At 36.4% G+C, this 20,494-nt stretch overlaps 1 protein-coding gene across 8 annotated transcripts in view; it reads right to left on the bottom strand.

Annotated features, from left to right (window-relative positions):
* DLG2 (discs large MAGUK scaffold protein 2) overlaps positions 1-20,494 on the bottom strand; it is an 802,852-nt gene that overhangs the window by 555,156 nt on the left and 227,202 nt on the right. The window lies entirely within an intron of this gene.

Raw genomic sequence — 20,494 nt, 5'->3', positions numbered from 1 at the left:
ATCTGCTAGTGTTTCTGCCTGGAGTGTTCTTTTCTTATGCTTCATAAGGAAACTATATTTTTAAGGAAACCTTATACTCAATGATTCACCTCTTGAAAAGGTCTTCTCTGACCTCCCTGTCAATTTCCATCATTGCACACTGTTCTTATCCTTCACAGCACTTTGTAATTTGTATGCATGTATATGTGAACAGGCATGCATTTATTTCCCTGTATATTAGCTTATATTCTGTCTCCCTCAAAGAAATAAGTGCTGTGAGAACAGAGACAATGCCCTTTATACTCACCAATGTTGGTTGTGTGTTCTTGGGTAACTAATTTAAACTTTCGTAAGATTTAGTTTCTTAAATTATAAAATAGGGAATACTAGTATCTAACTTACAGGATTGTTTGGAAAAAATTAACATGAAATAGAATCTTAAGTACAACTCTTCCTATTATTTTGGAAGAACTCTAAAATAATCTCACATTCAGAATTAAGGTGCTAGACTACCACACATGACTTGAAAAGGAGGTGATCCTAAACTGGTTTTGTCAGTCTTAGCGATGCTTTCCCTTCAACTTAAGTTTAGAAAGACAGGCTCTCTCTGGATTGACTTAGAGCTCTTGACATATGTCTCCTAGATTGTAAGGGTCAAAAATCTGGATGTTGCCTCCACCGGAAGAATGTAAAGTGAGAGACTGTAGCTAGAGTTACTTCAACTGGGAACAGAGTGAAGCTTGGGTGCTGCAGTGGGAAAGAGCTGAAATTCCTCGGACAAAAGGAAAAAGTGCCTATTTCCCATGGACTAGATGTGGGCCCAGAGGTGGGAAGCTGGTCAGGTTTCCTCATTAAGGGGACTGCCTGCGGTTCAATAGAGGGGTGGACCACTGTACACCCAGGGCTGAGAAAGAGTTAAATATGGCCATCAAAGGAAGTTTTGCTTCCATTCAGAGAACCACAGTTTTGAGTCTGCCATCAGGAGAAACTCAGAGGAACCCACAGAAGCCCCAGGAAGGAGAAAGCATCAGAGATTATACATGTGCCATTCTAAGGGCACTGAAACCAGATTACAATGATCTCACCCTGTAAAACTATGTCCTTTTCCCATGATCACCTGCTTCCCATGTTGAGCAAAAAGGCTCATCATTGCAGATTTTTTTGGTCTGAAGCAAGATGGAGCTGGAGAGGTTAAGACATTTAAAATCAGATAAGAGCTCAGAGGTTTTTACATTTAACTGTGTTAAACTTATGGGATCATCAGACAGAAGGAACTTTTAACAATTATGGTAAATGACCTATCTGAGATTGTATCAAAAGCAGGGGTAAATTTATCCTCAGAGGGTGTTGTGGGAGGTCAGAGAGAAAAAATAAAGTTGGTTTCTGCTTTTACCTTACTAAATCTAGTTCATTCAACAAAGTAGGTATGACTGTATACAAAATACTTCACACAGCATTGAAGTTCGATGAATGGCGAGGGTCTAAACATTTGGTACACAGTAGGTGCTTGATATATATTATTTCTCTGTTCCCTCTTTCCAATGACAAATTCTCCCCAAAATAGAGCATACACTTTTGAATAATTTGGAAGCTGTTCCTTGAATATTTCACTGTTTCACACCATAATAACTTTCACTAAGTCCTTTACAGAATAAAAACCCAGACCGGGGGTTGGGGGGTGGTCTGGGCTTTTATTCTGTAAAGGACTTAGTGAAAGTTAGTGAAAGGCGGGTCAGTCTTTCCTCCATATGATTTAGGATGAAAGAGCAATGAGGTTCTGGGAAGCTTCCTCATCTAAAAGTTAAAATGCAAGAGCCTGTGAATTTGTACTTGGTGGGCTATATCCGCAATCCAGTAGGAGACAGCAAGTAGCCAGAGAACAGCAAGAGCGTTAGAGACTTGGTGCCCTCCATAAATCAGAAAGGCTCCTTACAGGTGCAGTGACAGCCTATCTGGCATCCTGGAACAGACTGTGGATGAGGTGGGAGACCACCTTATGTCTTTTCTGGGTAACTTTCTGCAGTTATCTAAAGTGGTTGTACCTGTGAATAAATTGCCTCATGTTCATATTCTCCAAGTAATCAACTGCAAGCTTTTCTTTCTCTGCTTACCACCCTTGGACATAGATTTTCATAGATGAACAGGGCTTAAGAGATGACACAGTTGGATCTCCCCTGTAAAAGGACCCTTACAGCTTCTGCCTGAACCCTTGTGGCAACAAAGAGCTCACCATGTGTGTTACAAGGCTCTGTGCGCTAGCGTCAGGTAGTTCTCATGCTTTTCTTTTCCCAAAGCCAAGGTCTGCTACCCAATAACGACTACTCTTCCTAGTTCTGCCCTCTAGATGGACAAAATTCTTTCGTATTACAACTCTTTAATATTTGTCTCATTTATTCGACAAACATATATTGAGCACTTGCCCTGTGAGAGCTGCTGTTATAGGTTACTTAGGGATACAGCAATGAACAAAACAGAGTTCTTTGCCCTCCTGGGCTGATATCCTAGCATAAACAAGTGAATACGTTCTTAATATAATACCTGCTGGTGATAATGCTATGAGGAAAAATAAAGCCCTCAGTAAAGTGAGGGAAAAAGCCATGTGAACATCAAGGGGAAGAGTGTTTTAGGCAGAAAGAATAGCAGGTACAAAGCCCTGGGCAGAAACATGCTTAGAACTTTGGAGCAATAGCCAGAAAGCCAGACTGACTGAAGCCTCATGGGCAAAGGGAGATTCACAGGGGATGAAGTCAAAGAGGTAGCCAGGGACTTGTAGACCATGGTAAGGCCCTTAATTTTGATTAAGTGGAAGAGGAAGCTAGTGGATAGTTTGAAGCAGAAGGATGAATGGATATAATCTGGTTAATTAAAAAAAAAAATCACTCTGTTGTATGGAGAATAGATTGTAGAAGAGGCAAAGTAGAAACGGAGACTAGTTTGAATACTATTAGAGTAATCTGGGCAAGAGGTGATGGTGGTTCAGATGATAGCAGCAAGAGCAGAGTTGGTGAAAAGTGACTTGATTTAAGATTTATTTTGAGAGTATAGGATTTTCTAATGAATGAGGTGTAGGGTATGAGGAAGAAAGAGAAATCAAGGATAACTTCTACATTTTTGTAAGCAACTGGGTGCCATTTAATAAGCTAGGGAAGACTCTAGGAAGAGTTAGTTTTGAAAATAAAATTAAGAGTTGTGTTTTATATATGTCAATCTTGAAATACCTATTAGATGTATAGCATGAGGATAACTATATTACATATATAGTATAGGGATGAAACTTAAAGTCATGAGACCAGATGAGAAAACCTAGGAGGACAGGTTGCTGGACCACCAAGGAGGTGTCAGCACTGAGTCGTAGGGAACTTTAGGCTTTAGAGGTTAAAGAAAGAAAAGGTTTGAAAACCTCTATAATTTCCTGCCCTAAACTTATATATCTTCACAGATAAATTTTGAGAGCATATTATTGGAAAACCAAAGTAGCTTTTTCCTGGGAAAATATCTGATATCCCTCATGAAAATGAAATATTATTGCTAGGACTTGAGAATGTAGAAAAAATAAGCCAGAAGCCTCAAATTATTTTTTAAAACATTGTCTAATGGCTCAAATGTTCCACTCTAACAGACGTCCCATCTAATCCTGTTACTGATATTAACTCAAAGCCATTATGAATACAAATGGCAGGAGTAAAGCTGAAGCTTTCACAGTTTAGTATTCCATCTTCCCTGGTACTCTTCTTAACAGTTGGGTTTTATTCCTGAGAAATTATATTGAATTTATAACTAATGTCTAGAATAATTTTTGTTTTTTCTTAAGTTTTCTTAAATTGCAAGAGTTTTCTTGAGGAAAGTTCCAAAAGAAAGTCCCAGCTAATTTTTAAAAGTTGTGAATTACAACAATGAGGAACTGTATCAACTAAGTTAATGAGCAAAGTAACCAGGCATGATTCCTCATTGAGAAGGTCACAGCTCTTTCTGTGAATGAATAGACACTAATTTCCAAGTGCTGAAGGAAAGATGTAGAAGGGAGCAATTCAATTTCATCAACCAGTTGGTGAGTTGCCAAACACTCAACTGTCATATTTTGTTTTGCAAGCAGTCATCCAAAGTATAACCCTTCTGAAGCCAGATCTAATGGAATCATGAGGAAATGATCACTACCAGTCTTGCTGGGGCCATCTAAAATGCTTGTTGCCAGTGACAATCTAGGATGGAAATGTATGTGACAGATAATCAAGCAAATGAATACACTGCTGTGCTATTTAGAGTAGTGAGGAAATCCATGTGATAGTAGACCTAAAAGATTCTTTTATTAGTTAATGTCAGCGCAGAGTCTCAAATGGTTAGCTTCCTCTTAAGCAAAAAAGAAAAATATCAATTTGATTTTAAATTTAGGCACAGGGGAAAGAAACTTCTGAAAATTATGCACCTTTTGTTCTAACATCTCTCTCCTTAAACAAAGAGCCGCGCGCTGCTTCAATTCATCAGAAAATCAAAGTGCAAACACCTGGGAAAAAATAGAATATCAAAAAAAAAAAAACAGTTTAAGCTTCTGAAGACAAGTTCCATAAAAAAAAAGCCTACTTTCTTTTTATGAGAAAAGAGTAGGTTTGACAGACAGGGAAAACAATAGTTTTGATCCGCCTTGGTTCAAGTGAGATGTTCAGATTGTTTATTTGGCATACAGATTTAAATGTGGAAAAACTCAGTTCAAGACAGTTCTGACTGAAGGATTGTACTTTTAAAGGCTCTAATAATTATATCATGGAAATTGAAGGAGAGAGGAAAGTCTTAACACCTCTCTACATTCCCTGGTCCATGGTGAGAGATATTAAATTAGATGTTCGTTGAATGAATTGCGCTAAATCCACTCAGCATTTCTCTTCCTAGTCAAGCATCTTTCAAGGTATATATCAAGTGGTGTTTCTTTCCATTTCTTCATGCATTTTAACACTTCTGGATTTGTAAATGTTAATATTAAGTTATTTTTATGACTGGTTATCATTTCATTGTACAGAGTACTATTTACTTTTTATAACCAGAAAAATAAATGTGCACTTTCTAAAGTGTGAATTCTATTTTGCTGGTATTAATATTGCCAAACCTAATTTCCTTTTTGTATTTTTGCTCATCCTTCCATTTCTCAACTTTCTGTGCTTTCTTAAAAAACTTTTTTTTGGTTATTTAAAAATATGTTATATGTACATGACAGGAAATCCGAAAGGTACGAAGAATACACAGTAAAAAAATAAGTTTTCCTCTCAAACAGTTTTTCTCTCTGGAGCAACCACTGTTACCAGTTATTTTTCTAGAAATGATTTTTGTGTATACAAGCATATTATTTATATTCATCCCTCCTTTAAACAAATGATAAAACATTATGTATATTGTCTGCATCATGTATATGGTTTTACAACATATATGAGATTTTGTTCCCTATTAGTACATATAGAACTCCTTATTATTATTTTTAACAGTGGAATAGTATTACATGGATATACTGAAATTTTTGTAGCCATTCTTCCTTTGTCATTTAGATTGTCATTTTTTAAAAATTCTAGACACATTTATGCAATTAACTTTATTTCACACCTATGCAAGTTCATTTACAGGTTGAATTCCTAGAAGTAGAATCACTATAGTGGCATTTGAACTAGAATCAATATAGTTTGAGCATTTAAAAAGTTAGAGGTATTTTAACATTGCTCTCCAATATAAAGGAGCAATATATGAGGAAGCCTCTTTAACCACATTTGCCAACAGTGCATTGCCACATTTTTTGAATGTGGACAATCTGATAGGTGAAAAATGTATCTTGTACTTTCAATTTGCAATCTTTCATTATGAGTAAGGTGAAGCATCATACAAATGTCTGATAGATTTATTGGGAACATCTCCACTCTATGGCTTCCTTTTCTATTCTCTTTTAATGAACAAAAGTTCTGAATTTTAATATAGTTCAATTTACTCATCTCTATCTTTATAGCTGTATATTTTTATTTCTTAAACAAAATAAAATACAAATTTGATTGTTAACTTATTTGGGTTTAGGTTATGTAGAGACTTTTTTTAAGATAGAAAGATGCACAATTTTCCACATATGACTTATTAAACCATTTATCTTTTCCCACTTATTCAAAATGTCATCTTTATCACATACTAAATTTCTCTATGTTTCTTGTCTATTTATGATTTTTTTAGTCCTTTACTTTGATATATCTTTCCGCTTTTTAATTATAGCTTCATAATATTTTAATGTTTGATAGGCTAAGACCTATCTCATTTACATTATTTTCCTGGCTATTCTTGCTTATTAATATTTTCCATATAAACTTTAGAATAAACTTTTCTTGCTTAAATTTTTTTCAGTGGTATTTTTGTTTTAAATCTTTAGTGAAAAAGTGAAAATTGACAATTTTTGATGTCACATCTTTCTTTCCAATGACATAGAGTTCCCTTCTTGTATGCCCTTTAATAGTCTTTTAGTTACTTTTATATAAATCTCACTTGTTTATTCTTAAGTGTTTATAATTTTTGTTGTTACTATAAATGATATCTTTCTTTTATTATATCTTTTAATTGGTTACTGTGTTCATATACGTGCATATATATTCATTATGCTATTGATTTCTATATATTAATTTTATACGTAGCTACCTTTCTCAATTCTTTTATTGCTTGAAATAATTTTTGGATGATTGCCTTTGGCTTAAAACTATATGATTTAAAACTATTTGATTGTGGTATGTTTAGAGGTTACTAAGTTTTTTTCATCCTGCTCATGTTGGGCAGCTCAATCAGACACTTTGCTCTGATATAGTACATGTGACTAGTTTACTCTTCTCCTTTGTACATATACTCATTTTGCTTTTCCTTTAAGTTATAGTATGGGGGTCTGGGTATTTTGTATTCTAATGACTTTCTGCATCTGAGGCAATAGCTGAGGAATGAGTTGGGGGAGAGCTCAGTAGAGGCTGTAGTCAAGTGTGCCATTTTTCTTAGAACACCCAAATTCTGCTGTCTTTTGAAAATCTTGTTTAATGTCCTAAATCAAGATGCATCTAGTTGGGTAATTTCTCTAATTCAAGATGCAGCTACCGAACCTTAATTTCCATTAGAGAAGATCAACACTGGTGCTTACTTTCTCCATGTTGCATTCTCCCAACAGCGAGCTCAACTACTCTGAAAAAGATAAGACTACCAGCTCAGTGTCCTCTTTTCCAAGATTTAGTGGTATCAATGAGAAAGAAGTCTCAGGATTTTGCCAATTACCAACGTAGTTTCAGGAGGGGAATGGGACTGGGGTAGCACCTGAGCCTTTCTAAACCTCTCTGCTACTGTTTCTTTCCTTCGTCACAGTTTTTCAGTATATTGCATTGAGTTGTGCTTCATGCCTTCTTTCATCACTGTTAGCATACATTTGTTGTTGTTACTGATTTTCCTTATGTTTATTTTGTGAGTTATTGAAGGAGAGAATTCCTATAAGCAGATAAGATTAATCTGCTCTCATAACCTGGAAACCAGTTCTTTAGTAGCATATAGTCTGCTTGGTGGAAAACTTTGCCTATAAGCATTATTTTTATCTTTATCTTTCTACTGGTTCAGTATTTAGTCTTTCCTTATAACTGTGGGATTCATTTCATATCTATGTGTGCTGGGCAACATGCATTCCTGTCAAATCCTGTTTCTAAGAATTCCATCTATTTACCTTCAGGTCACCTGTAATTGACACAAATGAGGAAAGGGTGGCTAATATGAGGAACGGTTGAATTACTATTAAGAATGATATCGGGACTTCCCTGGTGGCACAGTGGTTAGGAATCTGCCTGCCAATGCAGGGGACAGGGTTCGAGCCCTGGTCCGGGAAGATCCCACATGCCACGGAGCAACTAAGCCCGTGAGCCACAACTACTGAGCCTGCACTCTACAGCCCGCGAGCCACAACTACTGAAGCCCGTGCGCCTAGAAGCCCATGCTCCACAAGAAGAGAAGCCACCACAATGAGAAGCCCGTGCACCGCAAAGAAGAATACCCGCCCCCCCTCGCCACAACTAGAGAAAGCCTGCACGCAGCAACGAAGACCCAACACAGCCAAAAATAAATAAAAAATAAATAAATTAAAAAATAAATAAAACACAATGTGAATGTTCTTAATAAAAAAAAAAGAATGATATCAATAGCTCTGGATGTTAAGCTCAGTTTAACAATATTATATTTAATAGAGATAAATATCAATTTATAAATTTACATTAAAAGTCAATTATTCTAAAATAGAGTGTAATATATCTGATAGCCAGTGATTCATATGAAGTATTTAACTGTCTATAATCTTGATATGAACCAACAAAAAGAATCTTAAAAACAACGTCAACACAATTTTATATTATAATAAATAATCAGAGTATGGAGTTCACATAAAGAACCCTATTCACCATGGTCTGCACTTACAAGCATATCAATGGATCTCTCTATGTAACTCTATGTATTGTTATTTGGGTAGGATATTGCCAAACTTGAAAAAATTAATAGTATGGAAACAGTAAAATAAAGGGTCTGAAAATCACACTGTATCCAGAATGGTTAATAAACTGGGATTACTTAGTCTAAAGGAGAGAGGCCTAAGAGGAGAATTGACAGTAGCCTACAAATGTATGAAGGGCTCTTCTATGAAGAGTTGTCATCATAGCTGGAAAGGGCAGAAATAAAATTGACGGACAATTTCAAAAAACTCCAACTTTCAGCTCAATTATAGGGAAATAAATCCAATGATTGGGGCAATCTCCCAAGTGAATAGCTATTACCAGTGCTGAAAAGCTGTTTCTTCCCAGAGCATTAAAGTAGAAGCTGAAGTCTTGGTCAAGACTTCCTCATAAAAGCCTATATATATATTTATCGGATGGAATTTGTTATTATCTATGTATATGTACATTTCACACACTATGCTGGGACCACTATCTCCCTCAAGGGCACACTGGGTCTCTATCTCCAACTTTTAGTCACATAGTCAGGAGGTAGTCAATTAATATTTGACTAAACACATGAGTGAATGTGCGTATTTTGAGAGATTAGAATATTTGATAAATAGGAATGCTTGGACATCAAAATTATCATGATTTTTAAAAACTGGTACCACAGTTTATTCAAATGAATTGATCTGTGAAGGCTAAATTTTCCCGTATGATTCAACTACTCATGAATATTCAATGAGTATTTTAGGTTCCTGGGAAGCAACTGTTGAACTCTTTCTTCCTAAGACTAATGTGCTAGACTGAACAAATTATGTATGTCTTCATTCAGGACTGTAAGGCACTGACTCGCCTAGAAAAATGTGCCTCGTTTGTTTCCTTTGTTATTTTTACTCTTCCCTCTTCGTAACTGCTCACTTTTTATTTATTTATTTATTTTTATTATTTATTTTTTTAAACATCTTTATTGGAGTATAATTGCTTTACAATGGTGTGTTAGTTTCTGCTGTATAACAAAGTGAATCAGCTATACATATACATATATCCCCATATCTCCTTCCTCTTGCGTCTCCCTCCCACCCTCCCTATCCCACCCCTCTAGGTGGTCACGAAGCACCAAACTGATCTCCCTGTGCTATGTGGCTGCTTCCCACTAGCTATCTATTTTACATTTGGTAGTGTATATATGTCAGTGCTACTCTCTCACTTCGTCCCAGCTTACCCTTCCCCCTCCCCAATGTCCTCAAGTCCATTCTCTATGTCTGCATCTTTATTCCTGTCCTGCCCCTAGGTTCATCAGAACCTTTTTTTTTTTTTTTTTAGATTCCATATATATGTGTTAGCCTACGCTATTTGTTTTTCTCTTTCTGACTTACTTCACTCTGTATGACAGTCTCCAGGTCCATCCACCTCACTACAAATAACTCAATTTTGTTGCTTTTTATGGCTGAGTAATATTCCATTGTATATATGTGCCACATCTTCTTTATCTGTTCATCTGTTGATGGACACTTAGGTTGCTTCCATGTCCTGGCTATTGTAAATAGAGCTGCAATGAACATTGTGGTACATGACTCTTTTTGAATTATGGTTTTCTCAGGGTATATGCCCAGTAGTGGGATTGCTGGCTCGTATGGTAGTTCTATTTTTAGTTTTTTAAGGAACCTCCATACTGTTCTCCATAATGGCTGTATCAATTTACATTCCACCAACAGTGCAAGAGGGTTCCCTTTTCTCCACGCCCTCTCCAGCGTTTATTGTTTGTAGATTTTTTGATGATGGCCATTCTAACCGGTGTGAGGTGATACCTTATTGTAGTTTTGATTTGCATTTCTCTAATAATTAGTGATGTTGAGCATCCTTTCATGTGTTTGTTGGCAATCTGTATATGTTCTTTGGAGAAATGTCTATTTAGGTCTTCTGCCCATTTTTGGATTGGGTTGTTTGTTTTTTTGATATTGAGCTGCATGAGCTGCTTGTAAATTTTGGAGATTAATCCTTTATCAGTTGCTTCATTTGCAAATATTTTCTCCCATTCTAAGCTTTGTCTTTTCATCTGCTCTCTGTTTAGCCTTGACTGATAATTCTCAACCTTTCCTAATATCATCTTTACTGTGAAAATTTCCTACTTACAGTGGATTTTTGGTGGGATCTCATAATTGGCTAGCCCATAGCATATTCCATGTTTAAAATTCCTAAGTTGGCTTTCTTTATGGGTATTAAAAGCAGAGATTTTTTTTTTAATCTTTCCTATTAACTTTTCTGTAAGGAATGACGTGTCTATCTCGCTGCAATTGAATTACGCTCAGAGACAAAGTCCATGTAGTAGTACAAGACTTCTGACTGACAGCTAATGGCATTCAGAGTCATGGTCCATGAATAAAAAATACTGCAATCTTTAGTTTTATTAGATCTCAGTGTGCCAGAGAAGAAGAAGAATTTAATGTACACTGGTTGGTGAGTTGGGGAACCAAAATGGATTTAGTTAGGGGACCATGATGAATTTAGCATGAAGTCAGTGCCAGCTAGCAGAAAAGGACTGCATTATTTCAGTCTAGGTGAATGCCAGTTTTCTAGGAAGGTACTTGAGAGAAAAGCCAAAAATATTTATTGTCACTCCTTTGATTTAGCACTTAGAATGCCTGGTTTAATAAATGTTTTTGAAATAAAATATTTCTTGAGTGAATGGAGGATTATTTTCTGCACATATTTGCTTCTTAAAAATATAAACAAGGAAGGAGAACACTTTAACATTATTGGGCACTGAGATGTACCAGGTATCTCATTAAATGCTCACACTAACCAAGGCTACTTAATATGCCCATTTAACAGTTAGGTAAAACAAGGGTTTAAACACTTAGATGCTGTCCATATCCTAAAATCTTTTCATGAAATTGCTTTGTTGCTGATCCTAAATTGGAAAGATTTATAGTCATAGTATTTACCACAGCAACACATTTACTTTTAAAACTTTAAAAAATAGTATACATACAAATGCATCTATATACAAAACAGAAACAGTCCCACAGACATAGAAAACAAATTTATGGTTTCCAAAGGGGAGGGGGAAGGGGGATAAATTAGGAGTATGAGATAAACAGATATCATAAAATAGACAAGCAACAAAGATTTACTGTATAGCACAGGGAATTATATTCAATATTGTGTAATAACCTATAATGGAATATAATCAGAAAAAAATAACTGAATCACTTTGCTGTATACCTGAATCTAACAAAATATTATAAATCAAGTATACTTTAATTAAAAAAATTGAAAAAAATGCTATACAAGTAAGTATTTACCTGAGCAAATATTCACAGCTAGGTAAACGGTGTTTTCTATGTGAATTATAAAACTTTTGAATGTCAAAAAACCGAACTACATCTAGTACAAGGCATTTTTTTATATCTGAAGTTTTCATGGTAAAAATAATTTTGACTTTCAAAAAGCCATTGACCATAAATTCTGTTAAAATTCATGAACTAGCTTTAAACAGCAAAGAAGTAAGAAAAGAAACAGTGGCCAAGTGTTAACCTCAAAGGGCAAATGAGAGGTGGGGCATCATTCCTTAATTTCCAAAAGGATTTAGTAAATATAATTAATTGTTTTTACTCTCCTATAATGTTATAATGTACAGAACAGTGGGGACTATAGTAGAAATATTTGTAGTTTGTTTTTTCATGAATGAAGCACTTGCTACAAGGCTCAGGAGAGAGCTTTTTTACAGATGTCATTACAAAGACTGACCAAATATCAGCTTAGAGAAAGAGCCTCCCAACCCACAAGTACATATCATTTATCCAGAAATGATCAGAAACTAACCATGTACATATCAAAGAAATTCTACAGAAAGTGCCTGGGAACAAGGTGAACTCATCAAATATGTTGTCCTTTGTCCAATTATTTAAAAAAGAAGTATTTGTTCTTTGGGAGATCAGAGAGTGGTGATTTAGTCACAATTTATTTCTAAGAAGACTATTTCCCTGGCTTAGCACGTAGTTAGGCATTTTCTTTTAGACTCTGAATATTATATTTCAGTAAAACGTTGCACTACACATCCTCCAAGAGAACAATTTGGGTAATTCAAAAGGACTGAAAAAAATTTAGCACTAAAAGGAAAATGTAGTATTTTGAGATCTCATGCCAAACAGCTGAATTGCCATTTGTGCTTATTAAGAGTCAAACCATTGGGACTTCCCTGGTGGCGCAGTGGTTAAGAATCCGCCTGCTGATGCAGGGGACACAGGTTCAGTCCCTGGTCCAGGAGGATCCCACATGCTGCAGAGCAACTGGGCCCATGCGCCACAACTACTGAGCCCGTGAGCCACAACCACTGAAGCCCATGCGCCTAGAGCCTGTGCTCCTCAATGAGAGAAGCCACCACAATGAGACGTCCATGCACTGCAAGGAAGAGTAGTCCCCACTCGCTGCAACTAGAGAAAGCCCCGCACACAGCAGTGAAGACCCAACGCAGCCAAAAATAAATAAATAAATAAATAAATAAATAAATAAATAAATAAATAAATAAATAATAAATAAAACTCCCTCTGCTTTAAAAAAAAAAAAAAAGAAAAGAAAAAGTGTCAAACCATTATTCAGAAAGGCCCTTCACCACAAAGAAGTCTACCTACCACTTAGAACTCAAAGCCTGGGACAGGGGCCTGAATAAAGAGTAAATGGTGCCTTGCATTCAGAGACACATTTATATGTGCATTGAAAAATGAATATACATTATAATTTATCCCATGGCAAGAAAGGGGAAAACGTATGGCGTCCCTTGATGCAGTAGATGGTTGGATGCCAGCAATCAAAATCACTGCATAACCGTTGTGTTCAGTTTTTACCCAGTGGTCTGGTGATCCATTTGGGTATGAACAGCTGAATTCTGGACAACTGAAAACTTTGCTAACCTAAACATTCCCAAGTTATCATGGTCAGGTGGTAGTTGTCCAACTTGTTATAGAACGCCGTCAGCAAAATTATCCATGGACAGATGGGATAAAAAGAAGAATTTCAGTGCAGGCAATCTCTATACTATGTTGTAAGGCCGGTACACTCAATTTTCAATTAAAATCTTAGCTCATTCAAATGTTCATCGAGCACTTGTTATATACTCAATACCTGCAGCTCTAGGTCTATATACCAAAAATCAAGTTGTGAAATAGTTAATTTACCAAATGACCATCCCTGAAAACTACCAGTTGAGTTTCTCATATCAACTCTGAGAAAGTTTACTCTGGCCACGTTAGTGTCAGAGAGAAAAAAGACCAGAACAGATGGAGGAAGAAGGACAGATGAGAGAAAAGAATTGAGTATGCAGAGATCGAGACAAGTCGTAAACTTCATTCCAGTTAGATATTTGAGAAATTGTCTGTAATATCAGAGGCATGCTAAGTTGATATTTAACCAGGCTGGACAATAAATCTGTTTTGTAGGTTATTAAGAAAAAATAAAATAAAAATCCTCAATAACCTGGAAATTGGTTTTTGATTACTTGGCCTGTTAAGCAAAGTGCTAGATGCTTCAAATACTGTTTATCCCAATCTTTTGAATGGATAGTTTCTGTAAGGGGCCCATGCAAGGGTTTTCCTCATAAGAAACTCCTCTTGGCAGTAAAATCATTCAGCTTCCATCTTGGCCCTTGCTTTTTCCCCCTGCCATACTGCAGTGATGAGCATGACCTGTCTTGGACTCTACTCCATCTCTCCACCCCAATTCCTCCCACTTGCGACACAGAGTTTGGTCGCAGACTAAACCTAGGACTTGTACTTCCCTTTTAAGTGTTCATTAAATGCTTCAAATTTAGCACAGCCCAGGGTAGAGATCATAAACTCAGTGTCTTAAGTGTTAGACTTTGCAGCTTGTTTATCTCCTTAATTTGGGCTGTTGATATCTATCTTTTCTATGTGTTAAGGTTACTTGGATGGTCCGGTAACCAAAAAATGAACAGAAGAGGAAGAAATTAAGTATTTTAGAAGCTCTTAGAAGTGAAAGGCTGCTTCTGATTGGATCGATTAGTAATAGCTTTGTGGAGGAGATAGAATTGAACTGGCTTGGCTCTTGAGGATGGATATGATGCCAAAAGGTAGTGATCACAGTGGTAAGGAAACGCATTCCAAAGGTGGGAACAGGACAAACAAAGCCTTAGAGGCAGGAAAGTATGGCATGTGTTTAAGAAATTGTGCATTGTCCAGCTTACCAGGATAAGAAGACGGATGAATGAGAGAAGAGAGAAGAAAAGGCTGAAATCAAATTTTGTTGCTGGAGAGGGAGATCATAGAGGGTGTGAAATACTGTAACAAGAAATTTAGATTTTTACCTAGTGCCAGGGAAGAACCACTAGAGACTTTTGAGCAGGGGAGAACAATTAACAGAGCTGCGATTTTTGGAAGATTGATCTAGAAGTGTGTGGGAATGGAAGGGAGGGATTGGCAATGGAGTCTATTACAGTAGATCAGACAAGACATAATGAAGATATGAACACCATAGTAATGGCAGTGGAGATTTTAAAGAGAAGACTAGTTATGTTGGAGGTAGTTTCCAAAGGACATGATGCCTGATTTAATAAAGGTGGCAAAGAAGAAAGAAGAATCAAAAGAAAAGGACTTTGAACTTTTTAATGGAGCAGATTGTACTGGTGGAGGGCAGGCGGTGGAAGCTGACCCTGAGGAGACATCATGAGGTCAGTTTACAACATGCTTGGAGATATTTCTACACATGGAGGCTACTGAAATCTATGCCCAAACTAGGAAAACTAAAAAATACAAACAGACATATATGCACATTTTCATAAAACATAGATTCATACACCACATCGTAACTCAGACCTGTTAGAAATAAATTTATATAGAGCTAGAGAGAACAACACAGCTGAACATACTATATATGTGCACATACAGATGCTAACACCAATATATTAAAAATATATGTGTGTGTGTATATACATGCAGAAATCTGAGTCAATGCATGAAAATATATATTGGCTTCATCTGAAATTGCTTAATATTAAAAACTTTTAATTAACTTTTGAGTCTTTAATCCAAGAAATATTAACACTTACTAAAGGACTGGATTGTGTAAAATGCTATGGGAAGCACTATAAAGCACCAGAATGAGTATGTGCTTTGCTGCTTTTCTTTATTCAACTTTTAGTCAATTATGATAATAAAAAGAGTAAAAATAATTAAATATGTATTGAGAATTTACAATTATTATCCTGAAAATAACCTTATGAATTAGATACTCAAATTACATCTATTTTGCAGACGAGGAAGGTGAGGCACAAAGAGGTTAAGACACTTACTCTAGTTTTCATAGCTACTTAGAGAGACGTCCAGCAACTTCATCACTACATATGTGGCTTCTCTAATGGTTGAATTATACACATTATAAATGGCCATTAGTATAGTGACTTTTACAGTCAGTGTGTTTTATAGTTATTTTTACTTCTTGTGCAAAGCTGAGAGCATTCTTCACTGCATTTGCAGTTCGCACTGTTACAGACTTTTATAACTGCAAAAATGTATATAACTATGAAGAAATTAAAACTGAAGATGTTTAAAAACATTTAAAAAAATAATGTAGAATTGATGAAATTTTTTGCTAGACAGAATTTACCACTCTTTGACTTTTTATTAAAAAATAAGGTGGTTAAATAAAGTCTACCTTTGGATTTAACAATGCTATGACCTTAACATTTCAGTTCTAGAACTTGGCCTTCAACTAGCTATATTATCTGTAAGCAGCAAGAACATCTTAGAAGGCATCTCATTTCTTATATAGGTTTAGGCTTCTTTGGCTTAGGCCACAGAAACCAACAGTCTACAAGTGTTTACTTATCTAGTTCCTGAGAAATTATGACTTAGAGTGTCCTTGGGAAAGTCACTAGAAAGACTTTTATTATAGACCTATTTCCTGGGAAACCACATGCACACTTCAGATTCTCTTCCTCGCATATTGTTGGTTGCTTGGCAAGTCTAAATGGATTTGCCTAATCACGACTTCCTATACATAATTAGCCATTTTTTTCTCAACTGACTGCCTGCACACAGACACCCCAGCTGCTTGCAATGACCAAATCTATCACTGTGAGGTTAGGGAAATTTTTATATATTGTTAAGAAGAGACATTCTAAATCAGTAGTGCATATTACCCAAATATCCCTTACTGAAATACATGGCTATAAATCATCAGCCAGATGATTCTAATTGAATATTGGGAAGGTTAGTACTGCTATAAAGATAAATCACATACATCAAAGATCATCTCAGAATTAGTGATTTGTACAATAGGTGGAATAAACATAAGGGTATAAATTGGAAAACTGTAAATTTAATTCTACCACAAATTATTTTTTCAAGGAATCCCTTAACATTGCATCTATATAACAAAAAGGAGTAACACTGTTTACCTTCTGTCCCATGTACAAACAAATAAACAAAACCAAAAATAATCCCCAAACAAAAATGGTCTGGGGCATTAAGAATGTCTATAAAATAGATCTACTAAAGGTTTATAACTGTTCAAAATAGCTAAAGTAGCCATATTCATGATTTTTATATTAAAGACTATTGGTAAAAGTGAGAAAGTCAATTATTCAGGTATTTCCCCAACTCCAGATATTTCATAAAAAATGGGAAAAATTCAGAGTATTAACAGGGTTTTCAGACAGATGTTTTCCAGTTCTGCCTCCTTTTCAGAATCTTCACAGTCTTCTCAACATGTCCAGTAGAGTCCCCATAGGGGTTCCTCCACAGCCTTCCCCATCTCACAAATGGCACCCCAATCCATTAGATTGCTCTATTAGAAGGACCAGTTAGAATATGTCCAAGGGCCTCAACCTTGGACATACCCCACACCTAGATTACCAATAAGTGGCATCACTTATATCTTCACCATCCATTTTTCTCTACCTTCTCCAAGTGTCCCCTAACTGATCTCTGTTCCCACTCTTGCCCCCTTCAATGCATTTTCTTTACAGCAGCTGAGTGATCCTCTAAAAACAACAAATTTGACCATATCACATGCTGAACATGTTGCAAGAACTTCCCATTGCACTTGAAATAAAATAACAAATCTGTAAATACGGTCAACGAAGCTGTACATGATCTGGCCCCTGCTCACCTTGACAATATCATTTCGTGTCATTCACTATCTTGTCATTCAACTTCAATCATAACTGACTTCCTTCCGTTCCTGGAAGGTATGATCTTTCCTACACTGGGGCCTTCATACACACATGCTTTTTACTTCTGTCTGGATACTCTCCTCCACTCTTTGTCCAGCTAACTTCTAATTTTATTTGTATTTCAAAGTTTAGCTTAAGTGGCACTTCCTCAGGGAAGTCTTCTTTGACCCACTATTTAATTCGTGCCTCCTTAATCATTTATGCTTATTCATAGCATGTTTCCCAATTTATATTATAGGTGTTTTCTACATCAGACCATAATCTTCCTGAGCAAGAATTCTCTCTGTTTTCTTTGTGAATCCTCATTGTCTGGGTCTGTGTCAAGTCCACAGTAAATACTTAATAAATATTTGTTGAATCACTGAAGAACTAAATTAATGAACACATTCAGTTAGCTCTGTATTATATACTCATCATTGAGGCTAGTTAGCCCAGTTGGCAAGAGTGTTGATATTTACTACTGAGAATGCCCACATGCTCAGTGAAGGGAAGATAAGGGTCTGAAAGCACATATTAAATTTTAAATTCTCTGGAGCATTTTGGATCTCCTGATTAAGATGAATCACATCTTCCTCTTTGTTCAATTTGAATCATGGCTCAAGTTCAACCACAGAGCTGATTTTATTCTGTCTAGCGTTAAAGTGAGTTGGCTTTATGTCTCTCTCTCCCATTAGAACTTTCTGATTCTCCCATTAGAAGCACATCTGATTCATCTTCATTGTCTCCACTGCATAAGAGTTTCCATGGCATGAGTTAAACATTGACAGAAATTAAAAAAATATATATCATCATTCAAAAATAAAGAATAAAGGTGCCAAGGGAGGTTAAGACTGCAAGGTATCATCAGATTTAGTGTAGAATCCAATTTACTCTGATTCAGCACTTCCTGCGTTCAAGGCACAGGGAAAGGCATCAGGGATTTAAACAGTGACTAAAACAGTTTCTTTCCCTGTAAATCAATAAGCTCTATATAGAGAAACAAATCCCCATCAGTGATCTTTGTATGGTGACAGTACAAAAAAGTATGACTGACTCAACATAATCCCAACAGGACCAATAGGCCCACAGCCCTCTACAGGAATTTGGCAGGAGCCTGCTTTCAGGGATGTAAAGTTAGCTCTACAAGTTTCCTGGTTCTCCTTTCCCCAGTAGAAAAAGCCCATCACCCATCAGCTCGGTGCTTTGTGACCACCTAGAGGGGTGGGATGGGGGGGGTGGGATAGGGAGGGTGGGAGGGAGGGAGACGCAAGAGGGAAGAGATATGGGAACATATGTGTATGTGTAACTGATTCACTTTGTTATAAAGCAGAAACTAACACACCATTGTAAAGCAATTATACTCCAATAAAGATGTTAAAAAAAATAAATAAATAAACCAAAAAAAAGAAAAAAGAAAAGAAAAGCCCATCACCCATATGCTGCATACTTTCATTGGGTTATTGCCTGGGTATTCCTGGTCCCTGGTCGATTAATGCTCACCGGTCCCCACGTCTCACTCTCTTTGTCCCAGGGCAATTCCTGCCCCACTCCTGGCTCAAAGGAGAAAATAGTTCAGACAGAAGTAAACCAGCTAGGGCCCTAATACCAAAGATAGAGATCCCAAAAAAATGTGTTCCTGATAAAATTAAGGAGTTTTGGCTATCGATTCCCTAGAACGTTTAAGTGCTCTGCTGAGCAGCTGGAGGTCATCGAGTGACTCAGCACTCGATGACCTCCTGATGGATGGCAATGCTTTGCTGAGTGCTTACAACTAGGATGTGCCTTAAGGCTGTGCTGAATAATTGCTGTTAATTGAATTGTAGAAATATCTACGTTATTTATATATATCTTTTTAATCGAAGTAGTGGGATGCTCATTTGGTTTAACTTTAAAGCACATGGCAAATATGATGTTAGTACATGTGTAGGATAGAAGGTCTTTTCTTTCATATCACCAGACATTGTGGTATGGAAATGCTTTACTTCTTTTCTTCCCGCCTACCTCCCCCAGAATTAATTCTGTGATTTTAATGCATTTGAATTTAACTCATGAGGCATCCTTGATTATTTTATTAGATTACCAAACAATTATAGCAAAGGCTGAAACTATATGGAGCAAACTACAAATAACATGTATATACTGTATAGTTAATACTTGTTGTCAATTTGTGCCAGCCATGATTCTAAGCACCTTATGTATATTGACTCGTCTAATCCTCACAACATTTCTAGGGGCAAGTGCTATTATTACCTGCATTTTGTAGATGAGAAAATTAAGGCTCAGAGAGGTTAAGCAATTTGCCCAAGGTCAAACAGCTAGTGCGCTGCAGAGCTAGGATTCCAACTTAGGCACTTTGGCTCTGGAGTCTGCACTCAACCAGCAAGCTTTTCTGCTCACCACTTGCCAGCTATTAGTTAAATGTTTAATTCTCATAAGCCCAATGGGATGCTACCATTATGATCCCCATTTAATAAGGGGGTTGGTCTAACCAACGTCACTCTGCTAGTAAGTGGCTGAACCAAGCTTTTAAATTCAGTCCTGCCTGACTCTTGGGTCTGAGATCTTAAATATCACCCACCACTACCTCGCAGAGAAGGTGGTATGCTTATTTGTAAATCACATATAGCATTAGAGATTACACAGATTTTAAGGGAAAGAGAAATAATTTACTAAAAGAGTATAGTGACCCTGTAGTCAAAATCTTTTAAAATATATAAAATACTCAAGCCAATTATTTGATTTTTCTAAAATATTTGAAATACTGTTAATATTAAATGTCATCATTCTGAAGAGCAGAGCTCAAAGGACTATTCTTAAAAATTAATATAATGATTCATGTTACTGTTTATGTGATTCCCCAGGGTAACTGCAATTACCTCAAGAGATT

The sequence above is a fragment of the Eubalaena glacialis genome, chromosome 10 (assembly GCF_028564815.1).
Source record: "Eubalaena glacialis isolate mEubGla1 chromosome 10, mEubGla1.1.hap2.+ XY, whole genome shotgun sequence".
NCBI classification, from domain to species: Eukaryota; Metazoa; Chordata; class Mammalia; order Artiodactyla; family Balaenidae; genus Eubalaena; species Eubalaena glacialis.
This window is presented reverse-complemented; position numbering and strand designations above follow the sequence as displayed.